We start from the raw sequence: 17,766 nt of genomic DNA, 5'->3' as shown, positions 1-17,766 counted from the left end.
GACAACAAATATCCACCAAATCAAATGAACTATAAATAGGGGTTAGATTTCACTATACGTAGTTGTTAGTGTGATTTGACTGAGTCTGTAAGATTTGTCACAGTCAGCAATCATATATGCTAGGTTTAAGGCGGGTGGTGATTGGTTGGCAATCAGGACATTTCACGTAGTACTAGGGGTGGTCATGTGAAATTGGACTCAATTAATATCAATAGTTCAAACATGTTTGCCTTTATATCTATCCAGTTATTGAAGATACACGTGAATACGTACACTGTATATAACATTGTACCAACACGGTGAAAATCGACGCTCCCAGTCTCACAGGTAACTGTAAAATCGACCCCCCCCCTAATCTCACAACAAATTGAACATCGACACCCCGATCTCAGATTAAAATATTAAATCGGTCTATTGTAATCAGAGGTCAAATATTGATCAACATTATAGCAGACAGCATCTGCGCTCTAGGCCAAACAACTTCATAGTTTGTTTTGAACGATCTCAAAATTACGGTATTCTATAGCAGCAAACATAGCTACATGAGATGATATTCTATACAATGCCCACAAATCATTCGTTGTCCAACATTCGGCATTATCAGCATCTCTATGTTCTATATATTACAATATGAGATGTTAAACATAAAGTCTTAACCTGAATATTCGCGTCATGTGCTTAGGTGCACTTGGGTCAATAAATGTCAAATCATTAGCCCGACGACCATTGAATGCAAAACAGATTACAAGTAAATTTTAGTAGTACACAAATACATACGTCATCACACACGAGGTTATAATAATAATACTTAATAATTGATTGCCAGAGCAAATTGACATCACGACATAGTAAAGACAATAGCAGCTGTCGTGATTAGGGGTGGCTCGACCAATAAAATTATGAATACACATAACTTAATTTGTTGTTAATTTGCGCTATTGGTACTTTGATCTCATATCCGTAACATAACTAGATTACACAAATACAACTATAGAAATTATATAACACTCATCAAACGATATCAAGATTATCTGATACGATAACGAGATTTTGAATTGGGCAATATTCAAAGATTATAAAAAAAGAAAAGAAATGGAATTTGATGGCGTGTATGATAAACACGAATAATTGGAAGTAACTGTAACGTGTTCAATAATGCAATAATTATCGTTATTAAATATGTGCTGCAGTTGACTGTACTGCAGTGGTGAAAATACAAGCGTCGATATGAAAATAAGCAAAGAAACATAGTGTTAGTGCAGTATTCCATGGTATGTCTTCACGGATGCGATTAAAATACTTTACAATGAATATCACACAACATCTGTGGCAAAAGCAAAAACTGCGTTTGCAAATGTTTGCATATGAAAAGAATGAAACGCCGGGTTAGCCAATCAATAAACAAAATTTAAAATACGTCATTGCCATTGCGCGCACTTAAACACTAATTTTAAAAAGCGTGGTTACAAATTTCCCAATGATGTTCATTACGTCTATCAACATACGGATAATAGTGGCATTGCCATCGCGTTTGTGGGTTTAAAGTTATTTTCACTATCTATGCTGTATTTTTACTCATGATACGGTGTATCCATGCTGTATTTTTACTCATGATACGGTGTATCCATGCTGTATTTTTACTCATGATACGGTGCATCCATGCTGTATTTTTACTCATGATACGGTGTATCCATGCTGTATTTTTACTCATGATACGGAGTATCCATGCTGTATTTTTACTCATGATATGGTGTATCCATGCTGTATTTTTACTCATGATACGGTGTATCAATGATGTATTTTTACTCATGATACGGTGTATCCATGCTGTATTTTTACTCATGATACGGTGTATCCATGATGTATTTTTACTCATGATACGGTGTATCCATGATGTATTTTTACTCACGATACGGTGTATCCATGCTGTATTTTCACTCGTGATACGGTGCATCCATGCTGTATTTTTACTTATGATACGGTGTATCCATGCTGTATTTTTACTCATGATACGGTGTATCCATGATGTATATTTGCTCATGATATGGTGTATCCATGCTGTATTTTCACTCGTGATACAGTGCATCCATGCTGTATTATTACTTATGATACGGTATATCCATGCTGTATTTTTACTCATGATACGGTGTATCCATGCTGTATTTTTACTCATGATACGGTGTATCCATGCTGTATTTTTACTCATGATACGGTGTATCCATGCTGTATTTTTACTTATGATACGGTATATCCATGCTGTATTTTTACTCATGATACGGTGTATCCATGCTGTATTTTCACTCGTGATACGGTGTATCCATGCTGTATTTTCACTTGTGATACGGTGTATTCATGCTGTATTTTCACTCGTGATACGGTGTATCCATGCTGTATTTTCACTCATGATACGGTGTATCCATGCTGTATTTTCACTCGTGATACGGTGTATCCATGCTGTATTTTCACTCATGATACGGTGTATCCATGCTGTATTTTTACTCATGATACGGTGTATCCATGCTGTATTTTTACTCATGATACGGTGTATCCATGCTGTATTTTTACTCATGATACGGTGTATCCATGCTGTATTTTTACTCATGATACGGTGTATCCATGCTGTATTTTTACTCATGATATGGTGTATCCATGCCGTATTTTTACTCATGATACGGTGTATCCATGCTGTATTTTTACTCATGATACGGTGTATCCATGCTGTATTTTTACTCATGATACGGTGTATCCATGCTGTATTTTTACTCATGATATGATGTATCCATGCTGTATTTTTACTCATGATACGGTGTATCCATGCTGTATTTTCACTCGTGATACGGTGTATCCATGCTGTATTTTTACTCATGATACGGTGTATCCATGCTGTATTTTTACTCATGATACGGTGTATCCATGCTGTATTTTCACTCGTGATACGGTGTATCCATGCTGTATTTTCACTTGTGATACGGTGTATTCATGCTGTATTTTCACTCATGATACGGTGTATCCATGCTGTATTTTTACTCATGATACGGTGTATCCATGCTGTATTTTTACTCATGATACGGTGTATCCATGCTGTATTTTTACACATGATACGGTGTATCCATGCCGTATTTTTACTCATGATACGGTGTATCCATGCTGTATTTTTACTCGTGATACGGTGTATCGTTGCTGTATTTTTACTCATGATACGGTATATCCATGCTGTATTTTTACTCATGATACGGTGTATCAATGCTGTATTTTTACTCATGATATGGTGTATCCATGCTGTATATTTACTCATGATACGCTGTATCAATGCTGTATTTTTACTCATGATACGGTGTATCCATGATGTATTTTTACTCATGATATGGTGTATCCATGCTGTATTTTCACTCATGATACGGTGTATCCATGCTGTATTTTTACTCATGATACGGTGTATCCATGCTGTATTTTTACTTATGATACGGTGTATCCATGATGTATATTTACTCGTCATATTTCACTCATGATACGGTGTATCCATGCTGTATTTTTACTCATGATACCGTGTATCCATGCTGTATTTTCACTCGTAATATGGTGTATCCATGCTGTATTTTTACTCGTGATACGGTGTATCCATGCTGTATTTTTACTCGTGATACGGTGTATCCATGCTGTATTTTCACTCATGATACGGTGTATCCATGCTGTATTTTTACTCGTGATACGGTGTATCCATAATGTATTTTTACTCATGATACGGTGTATCCATGATGTATTTTTACTCATAATACGGTGTATCCATGCTGTATTTTCACGCATGATACGGTGTATCCATGATGTATTTTTACTCATGATACGGTGTATCCATCATGTATTTTTACTCATGATACGGTGTATCCATGCTGTATTTTTACTTATGATACGGTATATCCATGCTGTATTTTTACTCATGATACGGTGTATCCATGCTGTATTTTCACTCGTGATACGGTGTATCCATGCTGTATTTTCACTTGTGATACGGTGTATTCATGCTGTATTTTCACTCGTGATACGGTGTATCCATGCTGTATTTTCACTCATGATACGGTGTATCCATGCTGTATTTTCACTCGTGATACGGTGTATCCATGCTGTATTTTCACTCATGATACGGTGTATCCATGCTGTATTTTTACTCATGATACGATGTATCCATGCTGTATTTTTACTCATGATACGGTGTATCCATGCTGTATTTTTACTCATGATACGGTGTATCCATGCTGTATTTTTACTCATGATACGGTGTATCCATGCTGTATTTTTACTCATGATATGGTGTATCCATGCCGTATTTTTACTCATGATACGGTGTATCCATGCTGTATTTTCACTCGTGATACGGTGTATCCATGCTGTATTTTTACTCATGATACGGTGTATCCATGCTGTATTTTTACTCATGATACGGTGTATCCATGCTGTATTTTCACTCGTTATACGGTGTATCCATGCTGTATTTTCACTTGTGATACGGTGTATTCATGCTGTATTTTCACTCGTGATACGGTGTATCCATGCTGTATTTTCACTCATGATACGGTGTATCCATGCTGTATTTTCACTCGTGATACGGTGTATCCATGCTGTATTTTCACTCATGATACGGTGTATCCATGCTGTATTTTTACTTATGATACGGTGTATCCATGCTGTATTTTTACTCATGATACGGTGTATCCATGCTGTATTTTTACTCATGATACGGTGTATCCATGCTGTATTTTTACTCATGATACAGTGTATCCATGCTGTATTTTTACACATGATACGGTGTATCCATGCCGTATTTTTACTCATGATACGGTGTATCCATGCTGTATTTTTACTCGTGATACGGTGTATCGTTGCTGTATTTTTACTCATGATACGGTATATCCATGCTATATTTTTACTCATGATACGGTGTATCAATGCTGTATTTTTACTCATGATATGGTGTATCCATGCTGTATATTTACTCATGATACGCTGTATCAATGCTGTATTTTTACTCATGATACGGTGTATCCATGATGTATTTTTACTCATGATACGGTGTATCCATGCTGTATTTTCACTCATGATACGGTGTATCCATGCTGTATTTTTACTCATGATACGGTGTATCCATGCTGTATTTTTACTTATGATACGGTGTATCCATGATGTATATTTACTCGTCATATGGTGTATCCATGATGTATTTTCACTCATGATACGGTGTATCCATGCTGTATTTTTACTCATGATACGGTGTATCCATGCTGTATTTTCACTCGTAATATGGTGTATCCATGCTGTATTTTTACTCGTGATACGGTGTATCCATGCTGTATTTTTACTCGTGATACGGTGTATCCATGCTGTATTTTCACTCATGATACGATGTATCCATGCTGTATTTTTACTCGTGATACGGTGTATCCATAATGTATTTTTACTCATGATACGGTGTATCCATGATGTATTTTTACTCATGATACGGTGTATCCATGCTGTATTTTCACTCATGATACGGTGTATCCATGATGTATTTTTACTCATGATACGGTGTATCCATCATGTATTTTTACTCATGATACGGTGTATCCATGCTGTATTTTTACTCGTAATACGGTGTATCCATGATGTATTTTTACTCATGATACGGTGTATCCATGATGTATTTTCACTCATGACACGGTGTATCCATGCTGTATTTTTACTCGTGATACGGTGTATCCATGCTGTATTTTTACTCGTGATACGGTGTATCCATGCTGTATTTTCACTCATGATACGGTGTATCCATGATGTATAATTGCTTATGATACGGTGTATCCACGATGTATTTTCACTCATGATACGGTGTATCCATGCTGTATTTTTACTTATGATATGGTGTATCCATGATGTATTTTCACTCATGATACGGTGTATCCATGCTGTATTTTTACTCCTGATACGGTGTATCCATGCTGTATTTTTACTCTTGATACGGTGTATCCATGCTGTATTTTCACTCATGAGACGGTGCATCCATGCTGTATTTTTACTCGTGATACGGTGTATCCATGCTGTATTTTCACTCATGATACGGTGTATCCATGCTGTATTTTTACTTATGATACGGTGTATCCATGCTGTATTTTTACTCATGATACGGTGTATCCATGCTGTATTTTTACTCATGATACGGTGTATCCATGCTGTATTTTTACTCATGATACAGTGTATCCATGCTGTATTTTTACACATGATACGGTGTATCCATGCCGTATTTTTACTCATGATACGGTGTATCCATGCTGTATTTTTACTCGTGATACGGTGTATCGTTGCTGTATTTTTACTCATGATACGGTATATCCATGCTATATTTTTACTCATGATACGGTGTATCAATGCTGTATTTTTACTCATGATATGGTGTATCCATGCTGTATATTTACTCATGATACGCTGTATCAATGCTGTATTTTTACTCATGATACGGTGTATCCATGATGTATTTTTACTCATGATACGGTGTATCCATGCTGTATTTTCACTCATGATACGGTGTATCCATGCTGTATTTTTACTCATGATACGGTGTATCCATGCTGTATTTTTACTTATGATACGGTGTATCCATGATGTATATTTACTCGTCATATGGTGTATCCATGATGTATTTTCACTCATGATACGGTGTATCCATGCTGTATTTTTACTCATGATACGGTGTATCCATGCTGTATTTTCACTCGTAATATGGTGTATCCATGCTGTATTTTTACTCGTGATACGGTGTATCCATGCTGTATTTTTACTCGTGATACGGTGTATCCATGCTGTATTTTCATTCATGATACGATGTATCCATGCTGTATTTTTACTCGTGATACGGTGTATCCATAATGTATTTTTACTCATGATACGGTGTATCCATGATGTATTTTTACTCATGATACGGTGTATCCATGCTGTATTTTCACTCATGATACGGTGTATCCATGATGTATTTTTACTCATGATACGGTGTATCCATCATGTATTTTTACTCATGATACGGTGTATCCATGCTGTATTTTTACTCGTAATACGGTGTATCCATGATGTATTTTTACTCATGATACGGTGTATCCATGATGTATTTTCACTCATGACACGGTGTATCCATGCTGTATTTTTACTCGTCATACGGTGTATCCATGCTGTATTTTTACTCGTGATACGGTGTATCCATGCTGTATTTTCACTCATGATACGGTGTATCCATGATGTATAATTGCTTATGATACGGTGTATCCACGATGTATTTTCACTCATGATACGGTGTATCCATGCTGTATTTTTACTTATGATATGGTGTATCCATGATGTATTTTCACTCATGATACGGTGTATCCATGCTGTATTTTTACTCCTGATACGGTGTATCCATGCTGTATTTTTACTCTTGATACGGTGTATCCATGCTGTATTTTCACTCATGAGACGGTGCATCCATGCTGTATTTTTACTTATGATACGGTGTATCCATGCTGTATTTTTACTCATGATACGGTGTATCCATGATGTATATTTGCTCATGATATGGTGTATCCATGCTGTATTTTCACTCGTGATACGGTGCATCCATGCTGTATTTTTACTTATGATACGGTATATCCATGCTGTATTTTTACTCATGATACGGTGTATCCATGCTGTATTTTTACTCATGATACGGTGTATCCATGCTGTATTTTTACTCATGATACGGTGTATCCATGCTGTATTTTTACTTATGATACGGTATATCCATGCTGTATTTTCACTCGTGATACGGTGTATCCATGCTGTATTTTCACTTGTGATACGGTGTATTCATGCTGTATTTTTACTCATGATACGGTGTATCCATGCTGTATTTTCACTCGTGATACGGTGTATCCATGCTGTATTTTCACTTGTGATACGGTGTATTCATGCTGTATTTTCTCTCGTGATACGGTGTATCCATGCTGTATTTTCACTCATGATACGGTGTATCCATGCTGTATTTTCACTCGTGATACGGTGTATCCATGCTGTATTTTCACTCATGATACGGTGTATGCATGCTGTATTTTTACTCATGATACGATGTATCCATGCTGTATTTTTACTCATGATACGCTGTATCAATGCTGTATTTTTACTCATGATACGGTGTATCCATGATGTATTTTTACTCATGATACGGTGTATCCATGCTGTATTTTCACTCATGATACGGTGTATCCATGCTGTATTTTTACTCATGATACGGTGTATCCATGCTGTATTTTTACTCGTGATACGGTGTATCGTTGCTGTATTTTTACTCATGATACGGTATATCCATGCTATATTTTTACTCATGATACGGTGTATCAATGCTGTATTTTTACTCATGATATGGTGTATCCATGCTGTATATTTACTCATGATACGCTGTATCAATGCTGTATTTTTACTCATGATACGGTGTATCCATGATGTATTTTTACTCATGATACGGTGTATCCATGCTGTATTTTCACTCATGATACGGTGTATCCATGCTGTATTTTTACTCATGATACGGTGTATCCATGCTGTATTTTTACTTATGATACGGTGTATCCATGATGTATATTTACTCGTCATATGGTGTATCCATGATGTATTTTCACTCATGATACGGTGTATCCATGCTGTATTTTCACTCGTAATATGGTGTATCCATGCTGTATTTTTACTCGTGATACGGTGTATCCATGCTGTATTTTTACTCGTGATACGGTGTATCCATGCTGTATTTTCATTCATGATACGATGTATCCATGCTGTATTTTTACTCGTGATACGGTGTATCCATAATGTATTTTTACTCATGATACGGTGTATCCATGATGTATTTTTACTCATGATACGGTGTATCCATGCTGTATTTTCACTCATGATACGGTGTATCCATGATGTATTTTTACTCATGATACGGTGTATCCATCATGTATTTTTACTCATGATACGGTGTATCCATGCTGTATTTTTACTCGTAATACGGTGTATCCATGATGTATTTTTACTCATGATACGGTGTATCCATGATGTATTTTCACTCATGACACGGTGTATCCATGCTGTATTTTTACTCGTCATACGGTGTATCCATGCTGTATTTTTACTCGTGATACGGTGTATCCATGCTGTATTTTCACTCATGATACGGTGTATCCATGATGTATAATTGCTTATGATACGGTGTATCCACGATGTATTTTCACTCATGATACGGTGTATCCATGCTGTATTTTTACTTATGATATGGTGTATCCATGATGTATTTTCACTCATGATACGGTGTATCCATGCTGTATTTTTACTCCTGATACGGTGTATCCATGCTGTATTTTTACTCTTGATACGGTGTATCCATGCTGTATTTTCACTCATGAGACGGTGCATCCATGCTGTATTTTTACTTATGATACGGTGTATCCATGCTGTATTTTTACTCATGATACGGTGTATCCATGATGTATATTTGCTCATGATATGGTGTATCCATGCTGTATTTTCACTCGTGATACGGTGCATCCATGCTGTATTTTTACTTATGATACGGTATATCCATGCTGTATTTTTACTCATGATACGGTGTATCCATGCTGTATTTTTACTCATGATACGGTGTATCCATGCTGTATTTTTACTCATGATACGGTGTATCCATGCTGTATTTTTACTTATGATACGGTATATCCATGCTGTATTTTCACTCGTGATACGGTGTATCCATGCTGTATTTTCACTTGTGATACGGTGTATTCATGCTGTATTTTTACTCATGATACGGTGTATCCATGCTGTATTTTCACTCGTGATACGGTGTATCCATGCTGTATTTTCACTTGTGATACGGTGTATTCATGCTGTATTTTCTCTCGTGATACGGTGTATCCATGCTGTATTTTCACTCATGATACGGTGTATCCATGCTGTATTTTCACTCGTGATACGGTGTATCCATGCTGTATTTTCACTCATGATACGGTGTATGCATGCTGTATTTTTACTCATGATACGATGTATCCATGCTGTATTTTTACTCATGATACGCTGTATCAATGCTGTATTTTTACTCATGATACGGTGTATCCATGATGTATTTTTACTCATGATACGGTGTATCCATGCTGTATTTTCACTCATGATACGGTGTATCCATGCTGTATTTTTACTCATGATACGGTGTATCCATGCTGTATTTTTACTTATGATACGGTGTATCCATGATGTATATTTACTCGTCATATGGTGTATCCATGATGTATTTTCACTCATGATACGGTGTATCCATGCTGTATTTTTACTCATGATACGGTGTATCCATGCTGTATTTTCACTCGTAATATGGTGTATCCATGCTGTATTTTTACTCGTGATACGGTGTATCCATGCTGTATTTTTACTCGTGATACGGTGTATCCATGCTGTATTTTCACTCATGATACGATGTATCCATGCTGTATTTTTACTCGTGATACGGTGTATCCATAATGTATTTTTACTCATGATACGGTGTATCCATGATGTATTTTTACTCATGATACGGTGTATCCATGCTGTATTTTCACTCATGATACGGTGTATCCATGATGTATTTTTACTCATGATACGGTGTATCCATCATGTATTTTTTACTCATGATACGGTGTATCCATGCTGTATTTTTACTCGTAATACGGTGTATCCATGATGTATTTTTACTCATGATACGGTGTATCCATGATGTATTTTCACTCATGACACGGTGTATCCATGCTGTATTTTTACTCGTGATACGGTGTATCCATGCTGTATTTTTACTCGTGATACGGTGTATCCATGCTGTATTTTCACTCATGATACGGTGTATCCATGATGTATAATTGCTTATGATACGGTGTATCCACGATGTATTTTCACTCATGATACGGTGTATCCATGCTGTATTTTTACTTATGATATGGTGTATCCATGATGTATTTTCACTCATGATACGGTGTATCCATGCTGTATTTTTACTCCTGATACGGTGTATCCATGCTGTATTTTTACTCTTGATACGGTGTATCCATGCTGTATTTTCACTCGTGAGACGGTGCATCCATGCTGTATTTTTTCTTATGATACGGTGTATCCATGCTGTATTTTTACTCATGATACGGTGTATCCATGATGTATATTTGCTCATGATATGGTGTATCCATGCTGTATTTTCACTCGTGATACGGTGCATCCATGCTGTATTTTTACTTATGATACGGTATATCCATGCTGTATTTTTACTCATGATACGGTGTATCCATGCTGTATTTTTGCTCATGATACGGTGTATCCATGCTGTATTTTTACTCATGATACGGTGTATCCATGCTGTATTTTTACTTATGATACGGTATATCCATGCTGTATTTTCACTCGTGATACGGTGTATCCATGCTGTATTTTCACTTGTGATACGGTGTATTCATGCTGTATTTTCACTCGTGATACGGTGTATCCATGCTGTATTTTCACTCGTGATACGGTGTATCCATGCTGTATTTTCACTCGTGATACGGTGTATCCATGCTGTATTTTCACTCATGATACGGTGTATCCATGCTGTATTTTTACTCATGATACGGTGTATCCATGCTGTATTTTTACTCATGATACGGTGTATCCATGCTGTATTTTTACTCATGATACGGTGTATCCATGCTGTATTTTTACTCATGATACGGTGTATCCATGCTGTATTTTACTCATGATACGGTGTATCCATGCTGTATTTTTACTCATGATACGGTGTATCCATGCCGTATTTTTACTCATGATACGGTGTATCCATGCTGTATTTTTACTCGCGATACGGTGTATCCATGATGTATTTTTACTCATGATACGGTGTATCCATGATCTATTTTCACTCGTGATACGGTGCATCCATGCTGTATTTTTACTTATGATACGGTATATCCATGCTGTATTTTTACTCATGATACGGTGTATCCATGCTGTATTTTTACTCATGATACGGTGTATCCATGCTGTATTTTTACTCATGATACGGTGTATCCATGCTGTATTTTTACTTATGATACGGTATATCCATGCTGTATTTTTACTCATGATACGGTGTATCCATGCTGTATTTTCACTCGTGATACGGTGTATCCATGCTGTATTTTTACTCATGATACGGTGTATCCATGCTGTATTGTTACTCGTGATACGGTGTATCGTTGCTGTATTTTTACTCATGATACGATGTATCCATGCTGTATTTTTACTCATGATACAGTTTTATCCATGATGTATTATTATTCATGATACGGTGTGTCCATGCTGTATTTTCACTCGTGATATGGTGTATCCATGCTGTATTTTTACTCATGATACGGTGTATCCATGCTGTATTGTTACTCGTGATACGGTGTATCGTTGCTGTATTTTTACTCATGATACAGTTTTATCCATGATGTATTATTATTCATGATACGGTGTATCCATGCTGTATTTTCACTAGTGATATGGTGTATCCATGCTGTATTTTTACTCATGATACGGTGTATCCATGCTGTATTTCCACTCCTGATACGGTGTATCCATGCTGTATTTTTACTCATGATACGGTGTATCCATGCTGTATTTTTACTCATGATACGGTGTATCCATGCTGTATTTTTACTCATGATACGGTGTATCCATGCTGTATTTTTACTCATGATACGGTGTATCCATGCTGTATTTTTACTCATGATACGGTGTATCCATGCTGTATTTTACTCATGATACGGTGTATCCATGCTGTATTTTTACTCATGATACGGTGTATCCATGCCGTATTTTTACTCATGATACGGTGTATCCATGCTGTATTTTTACTCGTGATATGGTGTATCGTTGCTGTATTTTTACTCGTGATACGGTGTATCCATAATGTATTTTTACTCATGATACGGTGTATCCATGATGTATTTTTACTTATGATACAGTGGATCCATGCTGTATTTTCACTCATGATACAGTGTATCCATGATGTATTTTTACTCATGATACGGTGTATCCATCATGTATTTTTACTCATGATACGGTGTATCCATTCTGTATTTTTACTCGCGATACGGTGTATCCATGATGTATTTTTACTCATGATACGGTGTATCCATGATCTATTTTCACTCGTGATACGGTGCATCCATGCTGTATTTTTACTTATGATACGGTATATCCATGCTGTATTTTTACTCATGATACGGTGTATCCATGCTGTATTTTTACTCATGATACGGTGTATCCATGCTGTATTTTTACTCATGATACGGTGTATCCATGCTGTATTTTTACTTATGATACGGTATATCCATGCTGTATTTTTACTCATGATACGGTGTATCCATGCTGTATTTTCACTCGTGATACGGTGCATCCATGCTGTATTATTACATATGATACGGTATATCCATGCTGTATTTTTACTCATGTTACGGTGCATTCATGCTGTATTTTTACTCATGATACGGTGTATCCATGCTGTATTTTTACTCATGATACGGTGTATCCATGCTGTATTTTTACTTATGATACGGTGTATCCATGCTGTATTTTTACTCATGATACGGTGTATCCATGCTGTATTTTTACTCATGATACGGTGTATCCATGCTGTATTTTTACTTATGATACGGTGCATTCATGCTGTATTTTTACTCATGATACGGTGTATCCATGCTGTATTTTTACTCATGATACAATGTATCTGTGCTGTATTTTTACTCATGATACGGTGTATCCATGCTGTATTTTTACTCATGATACGGTGTATCCATGCTGTATTTTTATTCATGATACGGTGTATCCATGCTGTATTTTCACTCGTGATACGGTGTATCCATGTTGTATTTTTACTCATGATATGGTGTATCCATGCTGTATTGTTACTCGTGATACGGTGTATCGTTGCTGTACTTTTACTCATGATACTGTGTATCCATGCTGTATTTTCACTCGTGATACTGTGTATCCATGCTGTATTTTTACTCATGATACGGTGTATCCATGCTGTATTGTTACTCGTGATACGGTGTATCGTTGCTGTATTTTTACTCATGATACGATGTATCCATGCTGTATTTTTACTCATGATACGGTTTTATCCATGATGTATTATTATTCATGATACGGTGTATCCATGCTGTATTTTCACTCGTGATATAGTGTATCCATGCTGTATTTTTACTCATGATACGGTGTATCCATGCTGTATTTCCACTCCTGATACGGTGTATCCATGATGTATTTTTACTCATGATACGGTGTATCCATGATGTATTTTTACTCATGATACGGTGTATCCATGATCTATTTTCACTCATGATACGGTGTATCCATGCTGTATTTTTACTTGTGATACGGTGTATCCATGATGTATTTTTACTCATGATACGGTGTATCCATGATGTATTTCCACTCATGACACGGTGTATCCATGCTGTATTTTTACTCGTGATACGGTGTATCCATGCTGTATTTTTACTCGTGATACGGTGTATTCATGCTGTATTTTCACTCATGATACGGTGTATCCATGATGTATAATTGCTTATGATACGGTGTATCCACAATGTATTTTCACTCATGATACGGTGTATCCATGCTGTATTTTTACTTATGATATGGTGTATCCATGATGTATTTTCACTCATGATACGGTGTATCCATGCTGTATTTTTACTCCTGATACGGTGTATCCATGCTGTATTTTTACTCTTGATACGGTGTATCCATGCTGTATTTTCACTCGTGATACGGTGCATCCATGCTGTATTTTTACTTATGATACGGTGTATCCATGCTGTATTTTTACTCATGATACGGTGTATCCATGATGTATATTTGCTCATGATATGGTGTATCCATGCTGTATTTTCACTCGTGATACGGTGCATCCATGCTGTATTTTTACTTATGATACGGTATATCCATGCTGTATTTTTACTCATGATACGGTGTATCCATGCTGTATTTTTACTCATGATACGGTGTATCCATGCTGTATTTTTATTCATGATACGGTGTATCCATGCTGTATTTTCACTCGTGATACGGTGTATCCATGCTGTATTTTTACTCATGATATGGTGTATCCATGCTGTATTGTTACTCGTGATACGGTGTATCGTTGCTGTACTTTTACTCATGATACTGTGTATCCATGCTGTATTTTCACTCGTGATACTGTGTATCCATGCTGTATTTTTACTCATGATACGGTGTATCCATGCTGTATTGTTACTCGTGATACGGTGTATCGTTGCTGTATTTTTACTCATGATACGATGTATCCATGCTGTATTATTATTCATGATACGGTGTATCCATGCTGTATTTTCACTCGTGATATTGTGTATCCATGCTGTATTTTTACTCATGATTCGGTGTATCCATGATGTATTTTCACTCATGATACGGTGTATCCATGCTGTATTTTTACTCCTGATACGGTGTATCCATGCTGTATTTTTACTCTTGATACGGTGTATCCATGCTGTATTTTCACTCGTGATACGGTGCATCCATGCTGTATTTTTACTTATGATACGGTGTATCCATGCTGTATTTTTACTTATGATACGGTATATCCATGCTGTATTTTTACTCATGATACGGTTTATCCATGCTGTATTTTCACTCGTGATACGGTGCATCCATGCTGTATTTTTACTCATGATACGGTGTATCCATGCTGTATTTTTACTCATGATACGGTGCATTCATGCTGTATTTTTACTCATGATACGGTGTATCCATGCTGTATTTTTACTCATGATACGGTGTATCCATGCTGTATTTTTACTTATGATACGGTGTATCCATGCTGTATTTTTACTCATGATATGGTGTATCCATGCTGTATTTTCACTCGTGATACGGTGCATCCATGCTGTATTTTTACTCATGATACGGTGTATCCATGCTGTATTTTTACTCATGATACGGTGCATTCATGCTGTATTTTTACTCATGATACGGTGTATCCATGCTGTATTTTTACTCATGATACGGTGTATCCATGCTGTATTTTTACTTATGATACGGTATATCCATGCTGTATTTTTACTCATGATACGGTTTATCCATGCTGTATTTTCACTCGTGATACGGTGCATCCATGCTGTATTTTTACTCATGATACGGTGTATCCATGCTGTATTTTTACTCATGATACGGTGCATTCATGCTGTATTTTTACTCATGATACGGTGTATCCATGCTGTATTTTTACTCATGATACGGTGTATCCATGCTGTATTTTTACTTATGATACGGTGTATCCATGCTGTATTTTTACTCATGATATGGTGTATCCATGCTGTATTTTCACTCGTGATACGGTGCATCCATGCTGTATTTTTACTCATGATACGGTGTATCCATGCTGTATTTTTACTCATGATACGGTGCATTCATGCTGTATTTTTACTCATGATACGGTGTATCCATGCTGTATTTTTACTCATGATACGGTGTATCCATGCTGTATTTTTACTTATGATACGGTGTATCCATGCTGTATTTTTACTCATGATACGGTGTATCCATGCTGTATTTTTACTCATGATACGGTGTATCCGTGCTGTATTTTTACTTATGATACGGTGTATCCATGCTGTATTTTTACTCATGATACAATGTATCTGTGCTGTATTTTTACTCATGATACGGTGTATCCATGCTGTATTTTTACTCATGATACGGTGTATCCATGCTGTATTTTTATTCATGATACGGTGTATCCATGCTGTATTTTCACTCGTGATACGGTGTATCCATGCTGTATTTTTACTCATGATATGGTGTATCCATGCTGTATTGTTACTCGTGATACGGTGTATCGTTGCTGTACTTTTACTCATGATACTGTGTATCCATGCTGTATTTTCACTCGTGATACTGTGTATCCATGCTGTATTTTTACTCATGATACGGTGTATCCATTCTGTATTGTTACTCGTGATACGGTGTATCGTTGCTGTATTTTTACTCATGATACGATGTATCCATGCTGTATTTTTACTCATGATACGGTTTTATCCATGATGTATTATTATTCATGATACGGTGTATCCATGCTGTATTTTCACTCGTGATATTGTGTATCCATGCTGTATTTTTACTCATGATACGGTGTATCCATGCTGTATTTCCACTCCTGATACGGTGTATCCATGCTGTATTTTTACTCATGATACGGTGTATCCATGCTGTATTGTTACTCGTGATACGGTGTATCGTTGCTGTGTTTTTACTCATGATACGGTGTATCCATGCTGTATTTTCACTCGTGATACGGTGTATCCATGCTGTATTTTTACTCATGATACGGTGTATCCATGCTGTATTGTTACTCGTGATACGGTGTATCGTTGCTGTATTTTTACTCATGATACGATGTATCCATGCTGTATTTTTACTCATGATACAGTTTTATCCATGATGTATTATTATTCATGATACGGTGTATCCATGCTGTATTTTCACTCGTGATATGGTGTATCCATGCTGTATTTTTACTCATGATACGGTGTATCCATGCTGTATTGTTACTCGTGATACGGTGTATCGTTGCTGTATTTTTACTCATGATACGGTGTATCCATGCTGTATTTTCACTCGTGATACTGTGTATCCATGCTGTATTTTAACTCATGATACGGTGTATCCATGCTGTATTGTTACTCGTGATACGGTGTATCGTTGCTGTATTTTTACTCA

The sequence above is a fragment of the Saccoglossus kowalevskii genome, chromosome 3, assembly GCF_978046115.1.
Source record: "Saccoglossus kowalevskii chromosome 3, keSacKowa6.1, whole genome shotgun sequence".
NCBI classification, from domain to species: Eukaryota; Metazoa; Hemichordata; class Enteropneusta; family Harrimaniidae; genus Saccoglossus; species Saccoglossus kowalevskii.
This window is presented reverse-complemented; position numbering follows the sequence as displayed.